General features: G+C 37.8%; 1 long non-coding RNA gene across 1 annotated transcript in view; it reads right to left on the reverse strand.

Annotated features, from left to right (window-relative positions):
• The window catches only part of LOC125614139, a 17,249-nt gene extending 16,460 nt beyond the window's left edge, over positions 1 to 789 (reverse strand). The window contains exon 1 of the long non-coding RNA XR_007344786.1: positions 352 to 789. This is a non-coding gene — a long non-coding RNA (uncharacterized LOC125614139). The remainder of the gene's footprint in view (positions 1 to 351) is intronic.
• Between the last annotated feature and the right edge of the window lie 9,795 nt (positions 790 to 10,584).

Here is a 10,584-nt window from a genome sequence, read left to right on the forward strand (position 1 = left end):
GAAGGGGGGGGGAGTGCGGGGGTGGAGCCGACAGTTTGATGATGATAAATGTGGTTTGGAAAGGTTAATTAAAAATTGTTTATAGCCAGCAAACACAGGGCTTTAGTGATTTAATAATGGAATATTTAACCTGCCATATTAAAATGTATTATTTATTAAAATGTACATTTATTTATTAAAATGTACTTTGATTTGATATATTTAAAAGAAATATTTTATTTTATTATGGAATATTTACATACCACTTGTAGAATTTTTGTGAAATGCAAAAATGTTTTAAATGAAAGTATTGATTCTTATGGCGTCCTCTTAGCCTCCATCTTTTTTTCTCTTTTGTCTTTTTCCGGTCACAGCGATTGAACAGGAGAAGCAAGCAGGCGAATCGTAATGAGGCGTGCACCGCCAATATGCACTGTACATTCCACAAGCATTGCCTTCTTATTTTACTTCTTTTAGCTGTTTAACTTTGTAAGATGCAAAGAGGTTGGATCAAGTTTAAATGACTGTGCTGCCCCTTTTCACATCAAAAAATCGAGAACTACTGACAACGAAGGCCAGGCCTGCCTCTCCCATCTGCCTGTCTGGCTGGCAGAGAAAGAAAAGAACTTGCATGTTGGTGAAGGAAGATATTGGGTGGGAGGATGGTGAAATCTAGAGTAAGATCCAAGCTGTTTCAAGGTGTCCTGCAGGCTGTAAAATGCAGTTTAATCAGAGTGCCATTTTTTTGTTCAAATGATTTTAATTATTGGAATGCACAATTTTTTTAATATGCAAATAAAAAGTTTTAAAACCTGGCTTGTGTGACTTGTTTGGTGTCTGAAGGGAGCGGTTTGATACCTTAAGAAACCTTTGCAATGGGGGGCCTGCCTCTGAGAAGTGACAAATATCTGCGGATTTGGTAAATTCCCTCACAGCATAGAAATATGGCTTTCACCCAGGACCATGAAATGCCTTGTGTATACTAAGTAATGAAGAACATTTTCTTGGGCTGATTAAATTCCTAGTATGAGTTACATGAAAGCTTTAATAATAATTTATTTGCAAGCCAGACAAGGTAGTGTACTTATGTCCCTGCTACTCGGGAAGGTGAAGGAGGAAGATCACTTGAGCCCAGGAGTTTGAGGGCGTTCTTGGCAATATATGTGCAGTTTGAAATATTTATGGGCTTCAATAAGCCAACCCTGAACTTATTCCCATGCTTGAGAAGATGGAAGGTGACAATTTATAGCACATCCTCAGGTATCAAAATGAACTTGGGTTATTTAACCAATTATTAGCATTGAGCAAATTCTATTTAAGCAATCAGGTAAAGAGACTAAAAAATGAATTTTAACAGCTGCTTTAAAAATAAATTTGGGACATGTGCTTCTTCATTACCTACTTTAGAATTAGAATCCAATATTTAAAGTTGCTTTTGTGAAGTAAATGCATTAACCATTAAGGACTTCCTCTTGGTTTGAGTAATGAATGTTTGAGTTTAAAGGACATAAGCAGGACACCCGTGACATTTGTGCTAACTTTAAAGTTCAGTGGGAATTGACTGATAGCCAGGTCTTGCCTTTTTGGAGACCTGAAGAATTTCTCAAACATCTGAAGTAGAGTATTTTAACTGGTGGGAAAAAGTGAAGACCTCATTTGCGCCATTTGCTCCAAGCCAAAACATACAAGAAGAAAATGAAGAATAAATTTTTTAGGGGTAAAAAATGTTCTTAAATCTCCTTAATGGGTTCCTGGGTTCTGTAAGGAAAGGTGCAGAGTTTTTAAAAGCAATTTTATTAAACCAAAACAACATTTAAGAATGATAGTAGGCAGGCACGGTGATGCATGCCTGTGATGCCAACTTCTCCGGAGGCTGAGGCAGGAGGATCACAGGCTTGAGGGCAGCCTCAGGAACTTAGTGAGACCCTATCTCCAAAAAAAAAGGGCTGGGAATAGAGCTCAGTAGTAAAGCGCCCCTGGGTTTGATCCCCAGTACAAAAAAAAAAAAAAAAAAAGTAGTTCACTCAATATCAGCAAAGCTAAAATGTACAATGCAAATGCAAAGGTAAACCTTTTCTCCCTAAAAGCTGACTTAGGAAAATACCCTTTGGAAGTGGGGAGGGGCAAATTCTTGATCATTATTAACTTGGTTGAAATTCATTTCCTTTGCTTAACACTTCTTTTGAGAAATGCACAGGAAACCATGTACCTGTGGTTTAGACAATCAAGTAGACCATCAGCTAGAAACCCTTATTTGCGTTGCAAGGGGGGGAATGTATCGCTGCTGCCAACCTGAAGGGCCCAGCCTGCTGAAGGGGAGAAAACGTGGGGAGGGAGATGAAGCTGGCCTTGTAAGCTTGCAGTTTCTTTTCTTACCTACAAGGCAGAATATAGGCCCAGTGAAAAATGCCCAAGCCACTGACAGACCCATAGAGGTTTTTGTTGCATGCATTTTTCAAACAGTGCAAAGATGAAAAAAGATTTTGAGAAATTAATACAATTCCAGTGTTCCTCAGTTTAAAAACATTCAGGGAAAGGGATGACTCAGGAGATCAAGTGATGAAAAGAGAGGACTTTTCTTTCCTGGGAGGACAAAACTAAAACAGCAAACAAAAAGTAAGATTAGAAATCCAGTAATGACTGAATGTTGGCTGCTTGGTGTGAGAGATCAGTGAAATTCAGCCTCCTCTGCCTATGTCATCGGCTGTTGGAGTTAACTGCTGTAGGGGGATAGGAGAGCCTGTTTGTTGTTTTTTAATGTGATGGGAGATTCTTTATTCTTCCCAAGGGAGAATCTTCCCAGAAGGGCTGGGGATATTTATGAATCAGTGTGGGAATTTATGCTCTTGCTAGTTGAAAACTAGGGGTTGACAGTATTTTTCACAGATACAAAGGGAATATTAAGTTTATCATTAGAATGAGAGAATCTTCCATTTGGAGACCCTCACTACTGCATCTTCCACCCTGGAGGAAACAGACCAAAGGAACTTAAGTAAGAGCTGAAGGTCACACAGTTTTGTCTGAGACTTCTGCAAATTTCGAATTGATAAAGACAAAACAAGAGAAAATAACAAGAGGCTTACTAAAACCAGCTTTAGGACAGAACCGTCTTCATTTTTAAATCTCACAGATTCTCAAACCATTACAACAGTGAATTTCGGTCTTTCAGTGGCTGGAATCTTAAAGCTTTTTTATTCTTTCAGAACAACACAGCTTTTGGGCTGTGTGCAACGATTCAGTGTGCATGGGGGCGGAGGGGGTGGTCAGCAGGCAGGCTTGAAAAGCCTTGCAAACATCAGGCTGCCTCTCAGCTCTTTCGGACCTCTTACATCCCTTATAATCAGTTAGGTATTGTCCCTTTAAGTGCATGAGGGAGATCTATTTAATTCCTCACAGAAGCATCTAATTCCTCAAAACACAAAAATATATATTTCTTAATTATTTCTAAATGTATGGGGCCAACTTTCATACTTACTAGGAAGAATTCTGCATTTGGAAGTCATATTTCAAGCAAAAATTAAAAATAAAAGACTTTGAGACTCTCTTAGTTCAAGAATGTAAACTCAAAACATTAATAAGGTTAAAGGCACTTAATGCTTCATTTACCTTGTAGCCTTCTCCAGCTTAGCAAGAAAATAAGAAAAATACCCTCCTCACCACTCCCCAAAATGCTCACTTTTTTTTTAGATTACATTTTTAAGAATGGCTTACAATGCAGTAAGAGAATTAAACATACCAATTTGGAATTCAACTATATTTTATTTGCATGTAACGAGAAAGGGCTAAATTATAAATTTAAGGCACAGATGTAGGAAGAAGTAAACTGAGAAGAAAACATGTTTCTAAAACCTGTACTTATTTGGTTTATATTTCCCTTGATATTTGTACAGTGTTTTAGATCTCTAGTCACATTGTCTTGCAAGTGCTATCCCTACTCTAAGCTTCTGAGGCTTTTGAGGGCACAGTTCGACAAACATGATGTATTGTTTCATGTCTAAAAGTGCCTCTCATAGTAATGGACACATATGATGGTTTTATACATACTTTTTGCCCTTTGACTGGTGGAGACTTCATTTAACATTCTTGTTTTGAGGTGCCTTTGAACATGTGACTATCATTCTATGCAGCACAATTTAAAATATATTTTTAAAAATAAAGAGCTTTGAACACTAACTCACCACTGTCCTCGGTTGTGCTGACTTTGAATCAATACTTAGAGCAAACTATGTATTCTCATATTATTAAGCCAGAGCACTGGATCATTAGTTTACTCTACCAATGTTTATTGATTGTCTAGTACATTCCAGGTATTTTATTTGCCACAGATAGATACTTACAAATAAGACACAGTCCCTGGCTCTTGTGTATCCTACATTAGTTAGAAAATGTCCTTTCCATCTCACTCCTTATTTTTGGAAGGGGTTACTGGGGATAGAACTCGGGGTGCTATACCACTGAGGGTCTACACCCCCAGCTCTTTTTATTTTTTATTTTGAGACAAAGTCTCACTAGGTTGCCCAAGCTGACTTTGAACTTGCAATCCTCCTGCCTCAGCTTCCAGTAGCTGGGATTACAGATGTGTGTCAGTGACCCCTGCTTTCCATCTAACTCTAGAGTGGAAAATGCTAAGAAAATATTTCTTTGTGTGTTTAGGGTACATGATGAACCTAAAGGGGTTTGAATTTCTCAGAATTTTAAGATATTTCCTTTGCTTTAGTTTGGACATTTTTCCACATGGATCAATAATGATTACATTCAAATCCTCCCAAAGCTCAATAGTGAGTGACATGTAATGGAAACCAACTGATCCTTCACAATGAAATAAAATATTTAATCAACATTCAAAGATTGGAAATGACACTTGCCTGTTATCTTTTCGCAATCCTTTCTGAGGAATGCCCAAGATCCTGGAATGAACTGGACTAATAGCCTTTGGAAAATCTATCATTTGTTAGGATTTTGTGATTTAGATGTTGAATTTCCAGGAAAAACACTTATTTCTCAATCTTCACCTTTCCCCTGTTCACCTTTTCTCTCCTGTTAGACCATAAGATTGTGGGGAGCAGACATGGTTGCTCAATTTTGAAATTCCTCAGAGAACCTAGCAAAGTCAGGACTACATGAAGTTATACCTAAATATAGCACCTGCCTGGGTGAGGGTCACATTTGTTTATTAGGATTCAATGGCTTGATGTGTCAATGGAGAGGGACAAGCTATGTGTACGATCTATTCAAACCAGTGGGAACTATTCCTGTCACATTACTGTCAAACCACAGGAAATTATGTTTTTCCCCATTACCACACTGAGCTCTGTAAGTGCCTGATTACCTTTGACTACACAGAGACTTCATGATAGTGTTTCTCTCAATTTAGAAACAAATATTTCACAGGATATATATATATATATATATATATATATATATATATATATCCTGTGAAATATATATATCTGTCTGATATGGGTGTGTGTGTCTGTCTGTGTGTGTGTGTGTGTGTGTGTGTGTGTCTGAGAGAGAGAGAGAGAGAGAGAGAGAGAGAGAAAGAGAGAGACCATGTGGTTGATTTTATTTAAAACAATGACTTGCAAGGGAAAGGAGAGATACTGAGGAATGATATTGACCAAATTATAGTTATACTAAGTGCATGTATGAATATGTAACAATAAATCCCACCATTATGTACAACTGTAATGCACAATTTAAAAAAAACAATGACTTGCTTGGAGAGTGGAAAGAGTCATTCTTTACTTCTGAAATATTTATTGCAGACCTACTGCATGCCTGGCTCTTTCCTACTTGCTAGGGAAAGAAATAAGTCCTGGGTCTGACCTTAGTTCGATGTGAGAGGCGCATGTGCATGGGTGAACAGCCATGTTCAGCATAAGCCTTGCCTGGGTTCACTTACCCAGCAACTGTTCACCCAGCTTCTATTTTTGCCAGGTAAGATATTGGGCTGGAGATGAACTGGAACCAGATTGTGAATGGCTGCTGCACCTGGTTAAGGAGTTGTAATATTGCCCTTAGGCAATTGTGAGATATCAGAGCTAAAATCATTTAGTCCTCATGAGGCAGCTTGTAGGCTCTTTCTGTTCAGCAGTGTAGCCATGTGTAGGTCGGGCAAGGAAGAAACAGTCCATACTTGTCATCAAAAAGCAGATTAAGATCATTAGTGTTACAGTAAGCTGTTATCAGAAGCTCATAAATCTTGCTCATATTGGGATTTCTAGGCTTAGTCAATAAGATGAGCTTGTAATGTCTTTACATTAAAAACACTTTTCATGTTCACTTACTACCATTTTTAGACTGACATGGACAGGGAGCTAATAGATTTGAAGTGGTTCAAATTATTTTGTGTGGGCTCTCTGAGGCTTGAAGTGTTTTTTTCTAGGGTTTGTATATTAATATATGGTCTTTAATCATGTGTTAGGTTCGTTAAGGCTGCTGGAACAAATGATCACAGTCTTCGGTGCTTATGGAAACAGAATTTATGTTCTCTAAGTTCTGGAGACCAAAAGCATGCTATCAAGGTGTCAGCAGTGCCGCAGTCCCTCCAAAGGATCTAGAGGAGAATCTTTCCTTGCCTCTTCCAGTTTCAGGTACCTCCAGGTATTCCTTAGCTTGTGGCCACATATCTTCAATGTCTGCTTCCACCTTCAGATGGTCTTGTCTGTCTTCTCTGTCTCTTGCAAGGGTTCTTTGTATTGGATTTAGGGCCTACCTGCATAACCCAGGATAGTCTCATCTCAAGCTCTTTAACTTATTGCACCTGAAAAAAAAAAAAAACCAAAACAAAACTCTTTTTCAAATAAGTTAACATTCACAAGTTCTAGGGATTTGGTATGGACTTACTTTTATGTGTGAGAGGGGCTGGTTGAAGTGGTCAACTGGTGATCAAGAATATGGGCAGGGACATTTTACTGGACAAGTGGGTTTGTGGAAGGAGAGAAGATAATTGACACTTTTTCACAGTAATCAGAAAATTACTCCATGATTTAAAGACTAATGTGGAAAAACTTAGGAGACAAGGGGTAAGGAACAGAAGGAGCACCAAAGGTTTCTGATTGGTCACATGTTTCCTGTGATTACAGGGAATGTCACAGGTGATCATAGAAGAAAGCAATTGTGCTGGTACAGTAATTTGAAATGTCCTTTAGGAGAGTTAAAAATACCATATGAAAAAAAAAGATATATTATAAATAGATGAAAGGACAATCCCAAAACTCAAAAAGAAATAAAGTAAGGAAAGAATATACATTGGATTTTTTTGAAGAAAATATTATAATATATAACCTTCAATTTGTAATGTCAAAAGTATTGGAAACTTGAGCTCAGAAAGTGAGAACACTGTGAGTTCATATATTAAAAAATATAAATTCTCAAGGCTGTACATATGACTAAGGTATTCCTCTAAAGTTCCACTGACTTTTTTTAAATATATATTTTTTAGTTGTAGGTGGACGTGATACTTTATTTTACTTTTATGTGGTGCCGCGAATTGAACCCAGTGCCTCACATGTGCCAGGTGAGCGCTATAACACTGAGCCACAACCCCTGCCCTCCACTGACTTTTTAAAATCAGCTTTTTATAAGCTCTGTTTTATAATTGAAATAAAAAATACGTGCATGCATCAAGAACAAACATTGGCAGCTACTGTTTTGAACCTTCATCCTATCAGGGCATCTTTTCTGTCATAGGTCATAAAATTTTCCAGTAGAAAAGAGAGATAGCAAAACAGAAATCCTTTTAGGTCTTCAATCCATATTGCAAAGAATGAATTCTTCAGACTAGAAAGAGGCAAAGTCAATTGTATTTAACAGATTTTAAGAACCATCGGCCTCAAATGAAACTGACTTTTTTTTTTTTTTTTTAACCATCTTCCTTTGAAACAGCTAGAATTTATTTTCTCCTCTCCTGGAGGTTGACACCTATGCATGTTGACATCTTTGTATCACTAGAATTTCTTGGACATTAGGTTTGGCCAAGGCCAGTTGTGACAGCCCCCTGCCACCATTCTTTGTGCCACAAGTGTTCCAAATAGGGTCTCATTAGGATATGAGGGTGAGTTAGGGTTTTGGGTCATAGGCCCAGGCTTAGTTAATAAAAAATACTTGAAGCTGATGTATCCAAAACACCCAGCTGACTACCATTTTAACTTCTGTTTCTCATCCCAGCTCTACCAGCTTCAGGCCACACCCTAGAACATGGTTTTCAAACCATAGGCCCTGTCTCAGGAAATCAATTTTAGTTGATCTTGCCAGCATTAAAAACAAGAGAATAAAAAACGAACAAGACAAAACAAATCACTAAAGAGAAATAATCCTCAGCACCAAACCCCACAAAATTATATACTAATGATAATAAAAATAAAAATAGCTTATATAGGCCCGTGGATTTGTTCTGCTGAAGGACTCAACATTATAGTGGTACCGTGTTACAAGGAATACTTTCAATGTCTTTTTCAAGATGCCAGTTTGTGCTGTTATTTTAATCTTCAACACAGATTGGGGTTTATTTGCAACCAACATTCTCACATGTTATGGTTGTGAATTTAGAAAAAGAATATAGATAAATATGTGTAAAAAGCATGCATGTTCAGATCACACTGGATCTTTAATATAAGTTTTGATCAACCACAAATATTATTTAGCTTCCATGATCTGTCAGAGAAATTGCTTGTCATTAGTTGTGTGGGGTTCCAACAAAGATATGAGGTGTTGGGGGTTGGTAGAGGCAGATCCTCCTTAGGTTCCTGCTAGGTAATGAATGCTTGCATTATGAAAGAAATCTAAACACAACTGGAGTAATTGGGCGTGGCCTTCAGCAAGGATTTTTTTTTTTTTTTTTTTTTTTTTGCAACTGTGCCACAGGAAAAAGGCTTCTGCTCTGTCTCTGAGAATCAAGAAGGGACTTTCAGAAATGTGAGTTTGACTTCAGTCAAGTGCCTGTGTTTCAGCAAGCCTCAAGCAAACACCACCTGTTCTACTGGTCAAACACACCTTCCTAGCCCTAGTCCAAGAGAGGAATAAAAAGGCAGAGAGCTTCAAGGATGCCTGGCCCTCTTCCATTTTCTACCTGGAAAAAATGTCTTCATCCAAATAGTGCTGTTTGCTTATAACAATTGCCTTATATTATCTGCATCTTGGGGCCAGTGCTAACACGGCCACATACCTAAACAATGACTGGCCCCTAAAGTTGTTTTAAAGACACCCTGACCATGAATTTGTTTTGGAAACCAGGAAAAAAAATCTATTTCAATGGAGACTTGTCCTCAAAAGAGGAAGAGTCTCCAATATGTAATAATAATAATAATAATAACTTTCTTCTAGATTTCTTTTGCAGGACAATCATCTGATTCCCCCTCCCATACTGGCAGTGGAAACCAAGGCCTCATTACATGCTCTACAACTGAGCTATATCCCCAGCCCTGATCTTTTAAGAGTGTTTTGAATTATGAAAAAATTTTTAACCATAATACATATATATGATTCTGAAACCAAGGAAAACCCTAAATATACCCTCTAGCTTTGCTTGCTTTTAGTTACTTGCTTTTATCATCAATTTTAGAGGTCCATGTAGCTAAGCAGTATACCCCCAATTAGCTTTGCTGTTGATATCACCTCTTATGTCTGGTCCTTATGGTAATGATTATGTGAGTTGTTTTTCAGAAACTTGGAATCTTCTTTTATCCCTCTCAAACCAGTTGAAACCACTGACTCTTCATTTGGGCCTGCATCGGTATCCAGTGGGTGACCTTGTGATGTGAGAGGGCACAAAACTTCCCCCTCAGATCATGCTAACACCACCATTTTTTTCTGAACATGTGCCCTACAAAGAGCCATGAAATAGAAAGACCACTAATTACTTTATCTTCCCTGCCTCCATCACCTTTCCTTATACCTCAGATTACCCTTTTTCTTTATTCCATAAATATCTCTACACCCTGCCCTCAGGGAAGCAGATAGGAGATTTGGACCCTATCTCATGATTGGTGTGTCATGAATAAACTTTCTTTGACAAAATCTGTCATTTTAGTAATAGACATGCTGTGTGGGAGGCAAAATGGGCCTCATTCAGTAACAGTTCAAACCTCAAAAGGATATGAGAGGTACTTTCTCGTTCGCCTGATCTTCCTTGTTCTTTTTAGGTAATACTTTTTATTAGTTTCTTGTTTAACCTCCAATAACTGCAAAAATAAATATGTATTTTAATTTCCTATTTCCTCACACAATTGCTATTATAAGTTTACTTAATATAAACAATATAAAATAGACTAAAGGAAAAAATTCCTCTGACCTCCCAACTCATTTTCCAGAAGTAGCCATTAACAATTTTATGCAAATCACTACAGTTGTACTCTAATAATGGTGCTAATGACAAGAGCTGCTTGTGAAGTGTTTCAGAAATATGAGGGTTGGTTGTTAAACACAGTCACTTCTAAAAATTATATAAGCTGAGCTGGGGTTTAGCTCAGTGGATGAGTGTTTCCATGGCATGTGCTAGGCCCTGGGCTTGATTCCCAGTACCACACACACAAACACAAATATATAGAGATAAAGAGATACATGTATATTTGTATCTCTCTCTCTCTCTCTCTCTCTCTCTCT

The sequence above is a fragment of the Marmota marmota genome, unplaced genomic scaffold (assembly GCF_001458135.2).
Source record: "Marmota marmota marmota unplaced genomic scaffold, marMar, whole genome shotgun sequence".
NCBI lineage: Eukaryota > Metazoa > Chordata > Mammalia > Rodentia > Sciuridae > Marmota > Marmota marmota.